Source organism: Hemitrygon akajei, unplaced genomic scaffold, assembly GCF_048418815.1.
Source record: "Hemitrygon akajei unplaced genomic scaffold, sHemAka1.3 Scf000072, whole genome shotgun sequence".
NCBI classification, from domain to species: domain Eukaryota; kingdom Metazoa; phylum Chordata; class Chondrichthyes; order Myliobatiformes; family Dasyatidae; genus Hemitrygon; species Hemitrygon akajei.
In genome coordinates, this window is record NW_027331958.1 from 56521 (window position 1) to 72827 (window position 16307).

A 16307-nucleotide genomic window follows, 5' to 3' on the forward strand; every position below is an offset into this window, starting at 1 on the left:
GTGTGTGTGTGTGTGTGTGTGTGTGTGTGTGTGTGTGTGTGTGTGTGTGTGTGTGTGTGTGTGTGTGTGTTGCTGAGTGAGTGTGGTGAGGGGTATGGTGGGGGGGGGGGAGAAAGACAGCGTGTAAATAAATGAAGGCAGAAGGAGCTTATCATCACGTCTATCTGTAAGGTATCAGGAAGGATTTCTACCGGCTCAGACACGGAGATCTCACTGTATGTGAGGTACCAGTAAGTAAGAGAATGAGATAGAAACATAGAAATATAGAAAGCCTACAGCGCAATCCAGGCCCTTCGGCCCACAAAGTTGTGCCGAACATGTCCCTACCTTAGAAATTTCTAGGCTTACCTATAGCCCTCTATTTTACTAAGCTCCACTTACCTATGTAAAAGCCTCTTAAAAGGCCCTTTCGTATCCGCCTCCACTACCGTTGCCGGCAGCCCATTCCACGCACTCACCACCCTGAGTAAAAAACTTACCCCTGACATCTCCTCTTACCTACGCCCCAGCACCTTAAACCTGTGTCCTCTTGTGGTAACCATTTTAGCCCTGGGAAAAACCCTCTGACTATCCACACAATCAATGCCTCTCATCATCTTGTACATCTCTATCAGGTCACCTCTCACCCTCCGTCGCTGCAAGGAGAAAAGTTCGAGTTCTACTCTCATAAGGCATGCTCCCCAATACAGGCAACAACCTTGTAGATCTTCTCTGCTCCCTTTCTGTGGCTTCCACAACCTTCCTGTAGTAAAACGACCAGAACTGAGCATAGTCCTCCAAATGGGGTCGGACGAGGGTCCTATATAGCTGCAACATTACCTGTCGGCTTCCAAATTCAGTTCCACGATCGATGAAGGCCAAAACACCATACGCCTTCTTAAACACAGATCTTGCCTCTGTCTGTGGAATCTCGGTGAGGGATATGTGGGTGGAGTTTGATAACTGTGATCAGGAAGGTTTCCTGCCGTAATATGTAGACACTTCAACTAGAGGAGAGGCTGTACTTGTTCTGTTATTAGGAAATGTCAAGTGTCAGAACTTCCGCAGGAGAAAATGTTTGAGTGATCACAAATGTAGTGATCACAAATCTGTCTCCTTCACTGTAGCGCTGGTGTGATGAACCCTTAGGTTTATCTTGCCGTGGACTGTTATTTTAAGACGTCTGCTGCCGGCTGTCTCGGCTCCTGTTTAACTCTGACTAAGAGCGAGAGGGGCGGAAAAACTTGACTCTGCAGCTTGTTTTGATTTAAGGAAGGGCACTCACTCACACACAGTCAGTCGGAGTTGGAGTCAGACAATGGAAGGAAGCCAATGACTCAGGGGTCACTGGTTGGAACTTTCCAGTGCCTACAAGAGTGGGTTGACCATCGACCCAGCACATCCATAAGTGGTTATCACGTTGTGTGATTGGGGCACCCATGTGGAATCTACTTATGTGTTAACGGTAGTTCCCTTTGAAGATGGTATGCCTGTGATAAGCTACTATTGGTGATAATTCGTAAGTGGATTTGGAACGACGACGGATACAACCCTCGGCGATTGTTATCCTGTTTTACCACCGTGGAACCTGTGGAATACGACTTAAATGCTTCCTATCGACATTCACCTTGGATTACAAATCTCTCCCTCACATCATATAACTTTCATACCTTACCATCTCACGATTTTAAGCCTGATGCCCCCCCACCCCTCACCGAGCTCAATGGTTTGGGAGTTATACTTACACGTAAGTATACTCATAGCACTGTTAACTTTTGATTATTCTTGTTTAAGTTGCTATATTAAGTACCCCGTAACTGGGTGTCTTACCTGCAAAGATAGAAGTATCCGTTGGAGTCTGGTACTATTTTCAAAACAGTGTTTATTAGTAAAATATACAAATTAATATCAACAATGCAAATATACAGATAATACACGTTAGCAATACTAAACCTATAAGTGTGGGTATAATAATAATCAATAATAAACAAGCTCTATCGATGTCTAGGGGATAATGAATTGTCATATGGAGAGAGAGAGAGAGAGCGAGAGAGAGAGAGAGAGAGAGAGAGCGAGAGAGAGAGAGAGAGAGAGAGAGAGAGAGAGAGAGAGAGAGAGAGAGAGAGAGAGAGAGAGAGAGAGAGAGAGAGAGAGAGCAAACAGTGACAGCCCGTCAAACCTTCCTTTACGTTCTTGATCCGTCGATGTGTTTTCTTGTGGCCATTCAGGTATGACCCCTCTGTCCTTTTGCTAGACCGTTCTTCTATGGTGGACTCGTCACCCAGGCAAGGGTGGACACACACACAAGCCCCCACCGGCCTCGCTATAAACACTGTGAGTTAAAATTGACCGATCCTTCGTTCGGTCTCCGATGCCCCACACCTTCTCGTGGGTTCCAACACTTAAGCAGTGCTCACTAGTGTGTCTCCTGGTGTGTCTTGAGGGGTGTCTCCCCAGACCTCACTTTTATCCCTACTCACGGGGGTCTCAGGTTTCAATCAGTTTTGAATGGCTTAGTCCATCAAACCAGCCCACTCCGGCTGTCCACGGAGGAATTTTAATGAACAGAATAGTACCAAGTAAACAATCCTTCTCCGAAGCCATAAGTCTTTCTGGAGTCATAATATGGTGGAACCACTAGTCTCTTTCTCCCTCTGTTATCTCTCCCTTATCTGAAGCAAATGTTCCAGTCCCAGTATGTTTTTGTTCCATCTCTTTCTCTCTCATTAGCAGCATGGCAACAGTAACGGTTTGTAATTCTCCCAGGGGAGGGGGACATGGGCAACCCTGCACCCTTCTGCCCATCAGAGTTGTTCATCCTTCGTAACACCCCCATCCTTCTAGGAATTTTCACCAAAGGGGAAAATTAACTGGAACAGCGTTTTACAGGATTACAGAGTTTAGCTAAAATACAGAAGTGTTCTTAACTATAAAGCAATAAAGATATGCCTTCACTTAGCATCTAGATAAACAGTCAGCGATTACATTGTCACTCCCTTTAATATGTTGTATCTTGATATCTTAATATCTTGTATCTTAATAAATTCCTGTAGCATCAGACTCCAATTTAATAACCGCCTATTTTTTTTTCCTTTTCGTCAGCAAAAAAAGGTACTAAATGGCTGTGATCTTAGCTTAAGTGTATATTACAAAATGTGAACTAATACAGGTGTGATTATACTGTAGTACATTACAAAAGTTTGTGCAAATACAAATCTCTATTTTACTTTTAAACTTAACAGTCAATCTTCCATGGTGTTTTTAAATCTTTCACATGCTTTGTCAAATTCCCTCAAAACCAGATCCTGTGGCATTTTGTCAACCCTTGTCCCTTTTCCATTTAACTCTCACATGGTTAGCTTGCTCACCAGTGCGGAATAGGCTCTCACATACTCCTTTCATATGAGATATCTTATCACCAATGTTTTCCAAACTTAGCCCATTTTCTGAACTTCCACACAATTCTTCATTTTTGAGCAAGTCATGAATTTTATCTTCAGGACCCTTCATTCTATTAGTTTTCAGTTTAACATCTGCAAGTCGTTTACCTTTAAATTTCCAAACAAACTGTAATTGATTCACAGGCACCTTGTTAACAAGCCATTGTTCCTTCAGCGTGGTTACTGCTTCTAAAACCAATTCAGACTTCAAATTTTCTTTATTCAATTTAGGAACTACACTTTTCCCTTCAATAATATTCACATCACCACCTTTAATCTCCTCACTAGCTTTTAACACAAACAACTGAGAATTCTCACTTTCCACTAGTACCAAGGTTAACCCTTTCTTCACTGAACCAAGTCCTTCTGACCCAAAATAACTGCATTCCTTTTCAACTAAATCAGATACCTCAGACTTTTCCTGAGTTTCAACACTAGGTTCAGTACCCTGTGACTCCACAGGTACATTAACAATCTGAACACAAGCAAACGGGACATCTACCTCTTTCAGGCTTTCCATACCAGTCCCTTTTCCAAATTCTAAGTTCCCCTGATCCTCCCAGTTACTCTCTGGGCAACTCCCATTCGGAGTAAACTCAACCCTGCGGGTTAAAACAACTTCATCTGCTAACCCAGCAGACTCCTTCAAGTTAATGGCATCCTTTTCATCTAGGACTGCCCTTATATCATTATCCGGAACACATTTCAATTTTTCAACTTCAAACTGCTCTGTCAAGCCAGACAGATCATCCATGTCCAACCCTGAACCTTCTAACTGCCTTATCTGTTTCTCATCTTTATTCTGTGCCTCTATACATTCTCTCTTGGCTAAGGGTAGGTCTACCTCCTCTCCTTTACTCTCTTTCACCTCACTATTCTCCGTTTTACCATCCCCTAACCCCTCTTGGTACAGGGTCGGTAAAAACGTCTCAGCCAAACCAACACTGGACTCATTTAAACTGTCCTCTTTCTCAGCCGCCTTTCTCGACATGCTGCGAGTGATTGCGCATGCGGGGTAGATCTTAGAATCCAGGGGCGGGTCCTCAGCACTCACAGGCTTGCTGGTTAATTTCACTGCTGAACACACGTCACCACCTGCTCAATCATTACCAAGAAGGACGTCCACGCCGTCTCTCGGTAATTCCGAACTACTTCGACTGGTCCAGATACCATTTCACATTTTAAAATGATCTTGTGCAAAGATACTGCTTCTGTCCCTTTTCCTTAAAACTACCTCTCCCGTCTCAGGACCAAAATCTAGCACCTTACTTAGGATCAATGACTGATCAGCCCCAGTATCTCTCCAGATTCTCACTGGAACTGGGGTCTCTCCTTCTTTCACAGACACCGTCCCCTTCTGAAATAAATTTCTCACGCCCCTCTCGTACTCTATCTACCTTTACCTTCCTCGTCGATTTGCTGATCGACTCAATACACCCTGTAGGGACTGCCGTTTTCCCTTTTCCTGCCTCCTTCTTCGGACCAAAGCACTTAGATGCAATTTGACCAACCTTTCCACAATTATAACAGGTCAAGCCAGGAAATTTCCTGCTAGCCTGCTTGTCCTCCTTACCTTTACCACTAGCTCCCGGCTTATTCTCTACCTTAGCCGGTGGACTTTCTTTACCGTCCCTACTGCCTTTCTGGTAACTCTTATTTGAGGAAAACTTTGTCTTGTGGGTTAGGGCATATTCATCTGCGAACCTGGCAAATTCCGATATAGACTTATTCGTCTTTTCGTTCAGATACATCCTGATAATATCCGAAACACAACCTTTAAATTCATCAAACAGAATTAACTCTCTGAAACGATGGAAATCCTCCTCCACCTTTTCTGCAGCACACCAGCGATCCAAGAGCACACCCTTTTCATAGGAAAACTCTACATACGTCTGATTCCACAGTTTCTTTAAATCTCTAAACTTTTGTCTGTATGCCTCAGTACCAACTCATAGGCCCGAAGGATAGCCTCTTTTACTTCCTCATAATCCTCAGACTCGTCCATGGACAATGCCGCATATGCCCGTTGAGCCTTACTTTTTAATGCACTTTGTAACAACGCCACCCACTGATCTCTGGGCCACTTCTGATTCTCTGCCACCTTTCAAAATGCAAGAAGTAACTATCAACATCCGTCTCCTCGAACGGAGGTACTAACCTAAACTCCCTACTAACATTAAACTTCTCCCCTCTCGGTCTGCCCCGCTACCCACATGTTGCCATTTCTCCCTCTCGAACTGCCGTTGTTCCATCCGCCTTTCAGCTTCCTCTTTCCTCCTTTCAACTTCCCTTTCTTCTTCCTCTGCTTCCAGCTGTTTTAACCTAAGTTCATGCTCCCTCTGCTTCTCCTTCTCAACCAACTCAGCTCTTTCTTTCTCCCTTTTCGCCTCCAACTCCTTTAGCAAGATCTCATACTCCATTTTCCTCTTCTCCGTCTCCAACCTTATTTTTTCCATCTCTAACTGAGCCACCCCAACAACTGATTTCTTTTCAGGGAACAGGTTCAATGCATCAGGTGTGAACACATCCTCGGATATATAATACTGGGCTATGGCCCTCTGTATCTCCCACTTTTTCATTGACGACTTTACCTCTGAGATATCTAATCGTTTCGCAACCTCCACCAAGTCCGTCTTTGCGGCACCCCCCTAGCACCTTCAAAGTCGGCTTTCCTAAAAATTTGTCTATTTTCATCTCTGCTGGTTTCCCGTCTGGTTACCCACGCAACCAGATCAAATAATGGACTTATAGCCCGATTCACTGGCCCCGCAATGTGGTATCAAATCTCGAGACGAGGCTCCAATTTGTTACGTACCCCGGAACTGGGTGTGTCTTACCAGCAAAGATAAAAGTATCCGTTGGAGTCTGGTACTATTTTCAAAACAGTGTTTATTAGTAAAATATACAAATCAATATCAACAATGCAATATACAGATAATACACGTTAGCAATACTAAACCTAATAGTGTGGGTGTAATAATAATCAATAATAAACAAGCTCTATCGATGTCTAGGGGATAATGAATTGTCATATGTGAATATAAAGTTCAGTTCAGTCCATACAGGCTGAGGTCGTTGTTGGTCGATGTGTTGTAATTGTTGGGAGAGAGAGAGAGAGAGAGAGAGAGAGAGAGAGAGAGAGAGGAGAGAGAGAGAGAGAGAGAGAGAGAGAGAGAGAGAGAGAGAGAGAGAGAGAGAGATCAACAGTGACAGCCCGTCAAACCTTCCTTTACGTTCTTGATCCCTCGATGTGTTGTTGTGGCCATTCAGGTATGACCCCCCTGTCCTTTTGCTAGACCGTTCTTCTATGGTGGACTCGTCAACCCAGGCAAGGGTGGGCACACACACAAAGCCCCCACTGCCTCGCTATAAACACTGTGAGTTAAATTGACCGATCCTTCGTTCGGTCTCCGATGCCCACACCTTCTCGTGGGTTCCAACACTTAAGCAGTGCTCACTAGTGTGTCTCCTGGTGCGTCTGAGGGGTGTCTCCCCAGACCTCACTTTTATCCCTACTCACGGGGTCTCAGGTGTCAATCAGTTTTGAATGGCTTAGTCCATCAAACCAGCCCACTCCGGCTGTCCACTGAGGAATTTTAATGAACAGAATAGTACCAAGTAAACAATCCTTCTCCGAAGCCATAAGTCTTTCAAGAGTCATAATATGGTGGAACCACAAGTCTCTTTCTCCCTGTGTTATCTCTCCCTTATCTGAAGCAAATGTTCCAGTCCCAATATGTTTTGTTTCATCTCTTTCTCTCTCATTAGCAGCATGGCAACAGTAACGGTTTGTAATTCTCCCAGGGGCGGGGATATGGGCAACCCTGCACCCTTCTGCCCATCAGAGTTGTTCATTCTTCGTAACAGTAGATGCTAATAAAGATAGTGGTTTTAATATCAAAATCAGACTCCAGGCGTCGTCTATTACTGCTGGTTCATTTAAACCATTACGGGTACGTAACACCGGAGAGGGATTGGAACAGACGATTTGCAGGAGGGGAAAATATGATGCTATTAGGCAGAAACTTGGGAGCATAAATTTGGAACATATCTTCAGGGAAATGCACCGCAGATATGTGTCAAATGCTCCGGGAATATTTGCATGGAGTTCTGCATAGATACATTCCATTGAGGCAAGAGGATGGTAGGATAAAAGACCATGTGTACAAAGGATGTAGAAAATCTAATTTAGAAAAGAAAAGATTATGAATGGTCCAAGAAAGTACGTGTGGTTAGAGCTCCAGAAAGTTACATGATTGACAGGAAGGAGCATAACAATGAATTAGGAGAGCTCGAAGGGGCCATGAGGAGGCCTTGGTGAGCAGGATTAAGGACAACCCCAAGGCTTTCTACAAGTATGTGAAGAGCAAGAGGCTGAGCCGTGTGAGAATAGGACAAATCAGGTGCGATAGTGGAAACGTGTGCATGGAGTATGAGGAGGTAGTGGAGGTACTTAACGAATACTTTGTTTCAGTATTCACCAGTGAAAAGGAACTTGACAGTTATGGGGATGGCTTACAGTGGACTGAACCGTTTGAACATATAAACATTAAGAAAGAGGATATTGCTGGAGCTTTTGAAAAACGTTAATTTAGATAAGTCGCGGGGTCCGGACGAGATATACACCAGGTTGCAATGGGAAGAGTGGTAGGAGATTGCTGAGAATCTTTGCACCATGAATAGAGACGGGATTGGGGGGGGGGGGGGGTTGGAGATGTCATTTCCTTATTCAAAAAAGGGAGTTGAGATAACCCAGGAAATGATAGACTGGAGAGCCTTACTTCAGTAGTGAACAAGTTGGCGTAGAAGATTTTAAGAGGCAGGAGTTTTGCGCATTTGGGGAGACATAATTTGATTAGGTATAGCCAGCATGGCTTTGTCGAGGGCAGGTCATGCCTTACGAGCCTATTTGCATTATTTGAAGAGGTAACAAAACACACATGAAGGTAGAGCAGTGGATGTAGTGTAGATGGATGAAAGGAATCCAAGGAGGCCTTGCTTTATAGACCAAGAACTGGCTTGCCCAGAGAAGGCAAAGTGTGGTTGTAGATGGTTCATATTCTGCATGGAGGTCGATGACCAGTGGTGTTCCGCTGGGACCTGTTCCGCGACCCCTCCTGTTGTAATTTTTATAAATGACCTGGATGAAGAAGTAGAAGGGTGGATTAGTCTGCTGATGACACAGGCGTTGGGGAGCTGTGGATAGTCTGGAGAGTTGTCAGAGGGTTCAGCAGGACAATGATAATGTGCAGAACTGGGTTGAGAAGTGGCGAATGGAGTTCAGCCCAGATAAATGTGAATTGGTAAGACTCAACAGTGTGGAGGATCAGAGAAATTTTTGGTCCATGTCCATAGGACACCAAAAGCTGCTGCCCAGGTTGTCAGTATTGTTCAGAAGGCGTATGGTGCCTTCATCAACCGTGGGATTGAGTTCAAGGGCCATGAAGTAAAGTTAAAGCTGTACCTTGGTCAGACCCCACTTGGAGTACTGTGTTCAGTTCTGGTCACCTCACTGCAGGAAGAATGTGGATACTGTAGAGAGAGTGCAGATGAGATCTACAAAGGTTTTGCCTGGATTGGAGAGCGTGCCTTTTGAAAATAGTTTGAAAGAACTTGACCTTTTCTACTTGGAGTGACGGAGGATTATAGGGGAACTAATCGAGGTGTACAAATGATGAGAGGCATTGATCGTGTGTATAACCAGAGGTTTTAACCTCGGGATGAAATAACTAACACGAGGGGGCAGAGTTTTAAGGTGATTGGAAGTAGGTACAGAGGGGATGTTAGGTTTAGTTTTTCACACAACGAGTGGTGGGTGCGTGGAATGCACTGCTGCGATGGTGGCGGAGGGGGATGCAATGCGGTTTTTTAAGACACTCTTAGATAGGTACATGGAAGTTAGTAAAATAAAGAGCTATGCTGTAGGGTAATTCAAGGCAGTTTCTAGAGTAGGTTACATTTTCGGCACAACGTTCCGGGCTGAATAGTCTGTAATGTGCTGTAAATGGGACCTGCCTTACGCCATCCACTTTTCCGTTCCCCTCCCTCCTCATTGCCCCCTTCTCCCTCTCTTCTCTCTCCCTCCTCCCTCCCTTCTCGCTCAACGCTTCCCTGGCTCCTCTATCTGAGTATACAAAAATCTATTTTTTTCTAGTGATCTAAAGAGCAAAAGTGAAGTGATGCTGGATGTGATGGGGGTAGAAGCACATGACAGGTTATTTCGATAAGTATCTTGCGCTAGTTTTAACTGAAGTTACCTGCAGTCCGCTAGAATTAGGAGAGTGTCGAGGTTGGAGGGGCGTAATTGAGTGTAGTTACTATCACTAACGAGAAGGTGATTGGGAAGCTGAAAGGTCTGAAGGTATTTAAGTCACCTGGACTGATGCACAACACCCCTGATTTCTGAAAAATATAGTTAGTGAGGTTGTGGATGCATTGCTAGAGTCCTTTGGGAATCACTCTGATCTGGGATGGGTCCTGAGGACTGGGAAATTGCTGATGTCACTCTACTCCTTAAGAAGGGAGGGAGGCAAAAATAGGAAATTAGCCGCCAGTTAGTCTGATTTCCTGGTTAGGAAATTGTTGGAGGATGAGGCTTCGGGATGCATGATAAGATACGCCAAAGCCCGCATGGTTTCCCTAATTGGAAACCTTGCCTCATAAATCCGTTGCAAATTTGTTTGAGGAAATAACAGTCAGTAACAGACAATGGAGAGTCAGTGGATAGTGTTTGCTTGGATTTTCAGAAGGCATCTGACAAGGTGCTGCACCCTGGATTAATATATTTAACTCTGGTGACCCTATCAGAGGAAGGGTGTCCAGGTTTGCCGCGGGTGCAGAAGACATCAACCCAGATGCTGCCTGTATTAGAGGGCATGTGGGATAACAAGATCTTGAACAATCTGGACTTGCTTTCTCTGGATCGGAGGAAGCTGAGAGTAGATCTGATGGAGGTTTATAATATATAAGACAGACAGTATCTTTTTCCCCAGGGTTGAAATGACAAGTAACAGAAGGCATATATGCAGACTGAGATGGGGGTAATTGCAAAGGACGTGTTTGTTTTACACAGACAGTGGTGGTTGCGAGGACTGCTCTGCCTTGGATGGTGGTTGGGACAGCAGAATTGGGTATTGCTAAGAGAGGTTAAAATAGGCACGCAAATTTACGGTAAGTGGAAGACGATTTAGGGAAACTGTTTCATTTTAACGAGGAGTGGTGTGTGAGAGGAATGGTGATTGCTTGCGGGGAGTGGTGATTGAAAGTGATACATTAGTGAAGTTTACGAGACTATCAGACCGGCAAAGGATGCTAGAAAAAAGCAGGGTTATGGGCTGCGCAGTGGGGATGTGCGGGACAGAGTCTGCGCACGGGGCAGCTGATGCAAGGAGAGCACGCGCGAGTGGTGGGGTACAAGGAGTGCGCACAGGTAGTGGGGCGGTAGAGCCCAGGCAGCGGGAATGAGCAGTAGGTCGGTTTAGCAGTAGTTGGAGGGGGGGGGGGGTGGTCATCCCACTAGATCTCACTCAGCCTGGAGGTGATAGGCTGCTGTGCTAGTCTGAGAGGCTCTGGACCACTGTTGGAATGACCGGACTGCGGGGGACATCAGTAACTTTAAGTCACTGTTTCTCCTCAAATCAGAATCAAGTTCAACACCGCGACTGGAAGCTACAGCGGTTTGCTGATTTAATCATGACAAATGTAAATTACACAATTCCAGCTAACGTGCGGGAATAAATAAGCATCTCCCGATTCACTCAAAGTCACACACAATTAATTGACCGACGACAATGAGTGACAGGTTGAATAATCAGTCCCGTTTCTCACCATCACTTTGTATCGGGGTGTCAAAAACGGATCGACCCGCTGCAAAGGCGCAAGTGCCAAGGACGCAATGAGACCATAAAACAAGCGATAAAACTTTTACTCTTTATTCATGGCATGCTATGGGGGACGTTACAGACTGATCTCCCAAAGAGCCAGTCCGGACACTGCCCTCCCCCGAATCACAATTCTTCACAATTCATAACATTGTTCACCACAGGAAATATAATTACGCGAGTTAATACAGCTTTAGAGCAGTTTCGATCACATGCTAAGATACAATTAGATGTAAAATCATCATTGGTTAGTTATAATTATTTCTGCCAAAGCTAGCCTGGAGACAACATTAGTTCCTCATGCTGACACCTCCCCCTTCTCTCGAAAGATCTACCCTGTACGCATTCGTACCCATATTTAGTTATGTCACACCTCAAAATGCTTTGTGTGACCAGATAATTCCTTATTTGGACCTATGTCTAACACCATTAGGGAACAAAATCTGGTACGTCACTTGTTGCTGGGTAAGATTTCCTTTTGGCTGTCCAACAACTAACTTAAGGTACCTATAAAGTGATTGATCATTAACTAATCATAGCCCTTTTATCTCTTTTAATCTATACCCCTATTTACCTATCTCTTCACTCCATCAGGGAGACCAATGATTATAAAGTTACACTTCAGGGCAGTGTTCCAGATCGCTGCAGATCCAGGGTCACTACCAAGGTATTTGTAAATTTAACATAATTATATCTCCACACAACAAAGAATGTACCGTCCTTAGCAAAGGGAGCAAAATTATCCATGGATAATCCCACCCCGGAATAGTGGAGTCCTAGAATGAGCCCCACACGCAGATTTTTCCAGACTGTGTAATTGCACAGGGCGTCACTTGGCGAAGCACTCGGACCCGGACATCCGGCGAAGGAAGCGCCGTGGACACAAGGCGAAATTACATGATTTCAGAAACGCCTGGACGTAACACAAGGCTTGGCTAAAGACAAGATTAGTTAACACTAATGTGTTGTGGAGTATTGTGTACAGTTCTGGTCACCGAATTATAGGAAAAATGCCAACAAAATAGAGAGAGTACAGAGATTTTCTAGAATTTTACCTGGGTTTCAGCACCTAAGGTACAGAGAAAGGTTAGATAGATAGACAGATAGATAGATAGATAGATACTTTATTCATCCCCATGGGGAAATTCAACATTTTTTCCAATGTCCCATACACTTGTTGTAGCAAAACTAATTACATACAATACTTAACTCAGTAAAAATATGATATGCATCTAAATCACTCTCTCAAAAAGCATTAATAATAGCTTTTAAAAAGTTCTTAAGTAGTTTACTTAAATACATTAAATACAATCAACCCCGGCACTTTAACATATCTTACTCCTGGCGGTTGAATTGTAAAGCCTAATGGCATTGGGGAGTATTGACCTCTTCATCCTGTCTGAGGAGCATTGCATCGATAGCAACCTGTCGCTGAAACTGCTTCTCTGTCTCTGGATGGTGCTATGTAGAGGATGCTCAGGGTTTTCCATAATTGACCGTAGCCTACTCAGCGCCCTTCGCTCAGCTACCGATGTTATACTCTCCAGTACTTTGCCCTCGACAGAGCCCGCCTTCCTTACCAGCTTATTAAGACGTGAGGCGTCCCTCTTCTTAATGCTGCCTCCCCAACACGCCACCACAAAGAAGAGTGCGCTCTCCACAACTGACCTATAGAACATCTTCAGCATCTCACTACAGACATTGAATGGCTCCATATGAGGCCTAGATCTCCTAAAGTCCACCACCATCTCCTTGGTCTTGGTGATATATAGACGCAGGTAGTTTGAGTTGCACCATATCACAAAGTCCTGTATCAGTTTCCTATACTCCTCCTCCTGTCCATTGAACAAGTTAGGTCTTTATTCTTTGGAGCATAGAAGGTTGTGGGGGGGGGGGGGTCTTGATAGAGGTATTTAAAATTATGAGGGGGATAGATACAGTTGATGTGGATAGGCTTTTTTCCATTGAGAGCAGGGGTGATTCAAACAAGAGAACATGATTTGAGAGTTAGGGGGTTATACTCTGGGTTACTGAGAGCCGCAGACAGCAGCTTCACTCCTGAATCTCCCAGGTCATTCTCCACAGTCTAAGCACAAACAGGCAAATTGATGAACTAGGCAAACACGAGGAAATCGGCAGATGCTGGAAATTCAAGCAACACACACAATATGCTGGTAGAACGCAGCAGGTCAGGCAGCATCTATAGGAAGAAGCGCTGTCGACGTTTCGGGCCGAGACCCTTCGTCAGGACTAACTGAAAGGAAAGACAGTAAGAGGTTTGAAAGTCGTGGGGGGAGGGGGAAATGCGAAATGATAGGAGAAGACCGGAGGGGGTGGGGTGAAGCTGAGAGCCGGAAAGGTGATTGGCAAGAGGGATACAGAGCTAGAGAAGGGAAAGGATCATGAGACGGGTGGCCTATGGAGAAAGAAAGGGGGAGGGGAGGACTAGAGGGAGATGGAAACAGGCAGAGTGATGGGCAGAAAGAGAGAGTAAAAAAAGGAGGCGGAAAAAAGCTAAATATAATAGGGATGTGGTAAGAAGGGGAGGAGGGGCATTAACGGAAGTTAGAGAAGTCAATGTTCATGCCAGTCTTTCCAGGTGGGGCGACACTTCACCTGTGAGTTGGCTGGTGTGGTATACTGCGCCCGGTACTGCCGGTGTGGCCTTTTATATATTGGTGAGACCCGACGCAGACCGGGAGACCGTTTCGCAGAACACCTACGCTCTGTCCGCCAGAGAAAGCAGGATCTCCCAGTGGCCACACATTTTAATTCCGCGTCCCATTCCCATTCTGATATGTCTATCCATGGCCTCCTCTACCGTAAAAATTAATCCACACTCAGGTTGGAAGAACCACACCTTATATAGCGGATGGGTAGCCTCCAACCTCACGGCATGAACATTGACTTCTCTGACTGCTCACTTATCACAATTAAACACAGCCTGATTTACTACAGTTCCGTCCAGATTCCTAATATTAAAATAACACAATGGAACGTGTCGCAGTTCACAGTCAGAGAAAAATGAAGTTACCTCAGCTCCTGGCACTTATGCAGCTCGTGTCCCAGCCGTTGGAATCCTTCACGCTGAATGTGGCAGCTAGAGAGATCCAGGAGTTTGATCGTATCACACACTCCGATGACATGGGATAGAACCGCGCAGTGAGTCGGGGTCAGTTTTGTTCCACTGAATGAAAGGGTTTCCACAGATTCCAGTACGGCCTGAGCCAGTCCTCGATTCTCAGACTCAAACAGGCAGTACATTGTGTTCAGGAGGCTTTTACCGGCTTCACTCCATCTGCTTTTACTCTGGCGTTTAACTTCCTTCTTCATCCAGTCAATCACCTGGCAGGTTGTTTGTTGAGCAAGTGGACCCAGAAACTCTGCCAGGACCCGAGCTGTCTTTGGGGATGAGAGACCAGCAACAAAACAGAGAAATACCTCGAATCGCCCGTCTGTCGTGTTGTGGGCTACAGTGAGAAATTTCGAGATATCTCCGGGATCTAGAGTCAGGTATTGTGCGAGCGCAGCTACAAACTCTTGGATGGTGGGGTGTGGGAATGTGTACAGCACACAGCGGTCGGAATCCTCCCTCTCCAAAAACTCCGTCAGGAACCCGGACAGGAACTGGGAAGGATGGAAATTGTACTTGATCAAATCTTCATCTACAAACACAATCTTCCTCTGAGGCACTCCTTCGAATGCCATCTGACCAACTCCGAACAACACATCACGAGCGTTCTCAATCTCGCAGCCGTGAATTTTTAAGATATTATAAATATAGCAGGAATACAATTGGGTGATGGTCCTGGGAAGTCGCTGAGGGTCCCTGACTCTTTGGGTGAAGAAGGGGCCCAGTGCCAGAGCGAGAATGCAGCAGAACGAGGGGTTGTGGCTCAAGGTGTACAGGATCTCGTTCTCCTTCACGTGTTTGAAAACAGCGGCCGCCACCGTCCGATCTTCCAAATATTTGATGAAATATTGCTTACGTTCTTCACCAACAAATCCCAGGATTTCAGCCCGGACACTGATTTCTGCCTTTTCCAATAAATGTAACGCAGAGGGGCGGGTGGTCACCAGAACTGAACACCCTGGGAGCAGTTTGTGCTGGATTAAACTGTACACAATGTCGGACACTTCACACCAGGACTCAGGATCCGGGCAATGGTGCGGAGGTTCTGTGTCTCTCCGACTGTCAGTAAAATCGATTCTGTGTTTGAATTCATCCAAACCATCAAATATAAACAACAATCCCTTTGTGTTCTTCCAGACCTCTCTCAGCAAATTCCCAAAGTAAGGATACTGATCCAGAATCAGTTTTCTCAGGCTCGTTCTACAGTTAATTGAGTTTAAATCCTTGAATCTGAAACGGAAGACAAACTGGAATTGTTGGTATATTTTCCCTGTGGCCCAGTCATAAACAATCTTTTGTACCATTGTCGTTTTCCCGATTCCCGGACCTCCGGCCACTGCTGCCGAACTCCCTGAATTGACTTCACTCTGGGAAAAGCTGCTCTGGAACAACTGATCAGTCCGGATTTTTTCCAGCTCTTCGCTGAGATGTTTCTCTCTCCTCTCCTCGTGGTCTCTGCCTCTTGCCGGCAGCTCATGTTCCACCAATCTCCGATCTCGAACAGTAGAAATGACCGTGAGCTCAGCGTATCGATCAACCAACTGGAAAACCTTCTCCTTCTCCCTCACCAGGATCGTGTTCACTCTCAGTGTTTCAGTTTGTGCCCGCAGAGTCTCCTTGTGTTTCTGTTGAACATCTTCCATGGGAACAGAGAATGGTAAATGGCTCTTTTGACAAAGAACTTTTTAACAGCATTACGATATTGAGTGCCAGAGATATCATGAATTAATTCAATCCCTCCATGGATATTGTTGCAGAAAGTAAAATTCTGCTCACAAACACCGTATTTGACTGGAATGAATATCCCAGATAATATTCAATCTTCATCTTCAGGTACTAATTCCATGTGAAGGTAACATCCCTCTAACTTCCTAT